At 42.9% G+C, this 1,631-nt stretch overlaps 1 pseudogene; it reads right to left on the reverse strand.

Annotated features, from left to right (window-relative positions):
• Positions 1 to 217: 217 nt before the first annotated feature.
• On the reverse strand, positions 218 to 791 carry LOC119511792 (annotated as a pseudogene).
• Between the last annotated feature and the right edge of the window lie 840 nt (positions 792 to 1,631).

A 1,631-nucleotide genomic window follows, 5' to 3' on the forward strand; every position in this document is an offset into this window, starting at 1 on the left:
GCAACAGGAAGATTTTAAAAAATGCTTCCAATTTAAGCCAGAGTTAAAGCGGCAATTAAGTCCACCAGTTTCACAAAGCAGTTGATGTTTTGCTGTTATTCTTTGAAAAAAAAAAAATCTACAATAAGTATGTTCATCTGAGAAGAATACGGTGTTGGTTACGTTTGTGTAACCCTTCCCAAGTTACTTTGTTCCTTGTACAAAGGTTAGGATGTGTTCACAGCTGCTGTATCTCCAAAAAGTTTTTCATGAAGGCCACCAGCTTCTGAACATCATTGACTGTTATGGCATTATATAGCGAGGCCAGATGCCTTCCACAGACTTATGCCCTTTCAAGAGCTGTGTTCAAGAGCTTTATCAAGGAATCTTTTTTTCTAAAACCTCTTCTTTGGCATTGCCAATGCGGAATGGAACATTCATCGTGCTTCTATTATGGGGCTCCATTGAACGTACATAGAATCCTAGAGAATGATCAATAATATTGTAAATCATTTTTGATTTGATGGAGCTGAGCTTCTCCATGGCCGCTGCACCACCGTTGTTCTTAATCCTTTCCAGGACCAAGCCCATGACCTAGATGCTGAATCTCAGAGGTGTGTTGTACAAGGAGTTGTTCCTGGCTTGCACTTTGTATTTCAGGATGAGGGGGCATTCTTGGAGAGCGAAGCCAGCAGGTCATCGTGGGTGATTATCACCATGGCCCCCGCAGAGCCCATGTTCTTCTGAGCATCAGCAAAAATGGTACCAAGCTTGGAAACATCTACTGGCTTGGACAGGAAGTTTGAGGACATGTCACAAACCAGCACTGCTCCTTTGACATCAGGTACAAAATCAAACTCCACTCCATGCACAGTCTCATTTGCACAGTAATACATGTAGGAGGCATCTAGATTGAGGGTCTAGGTGCTTGGATCTGGAATTTTTGTATAACTCCCAAGTTTGGGGTAAACAGTATTCACAGTCCCAAACTTTTTGGGTTCTTCTGCAGCCTTAGCTGACCAAGCTTCTGTCACCATGTAACCCGCACACCTTCCTGTTTTCAGGCTGATCAGGTTTAAGGGGACAGCACTGAACTGGCCACACTCACCTCCTTGCACAAAAATCACCTTGTAGCTGCCTGGAATGGCTAACAATTCCCACACAAGATTCTCTGCAGTGTTAATAATCTTAGCAAAATTTGATGACCTGTGGCTCATTTCAAGAAGAATAACCCCAACTCCTAATAATTCCTTCTGTATCTGTAACAATACCACAATTCAAAGGAAGCTGTCCCAGGGAGATTTCTACTGTGTTCAACAATAGATTATTGTAAAGTACTTGGCTATGACCTGTGTTGCTACAACATATTATCAGGTTTATCCAAATGTGGTAGCTTGGCCAGTCCAGGCCCAAAGTTGACCGCTTGCTTGGGACATCCATTGTGCAGCGGTGCAAGTCTGCCTGTCATTTCCTCTACCTCCTTTACTGGTCATTCCCCTTCTTCTTGGCACAATATTCCTTTAGATGGTCTAGCGTCTTTCTGGTTCCAATCAGGTATTGCTGCCTGGAAGCCATGCTGCCTCTTTAGAGTGAATTGTCATAATTCTGTTCTGTTTTATGGTTTATGGTTTAATTCTCAGAGATTACCCAGT

Source organism: Choloepus didactylus, chromosome 16 (assembly GCF_015220235.1).
Source record: "Choloepus didactylus isolate mChoDid1 chromosome 16, mChoDid1.pri, whole genome shotgun sequence".
Lineage (NCBI taxonomy): Eukaryota > Metazoa > Chordata > Mammalia > Pilosa > Megalonychidae > Choloepus > Choloepus didactylus.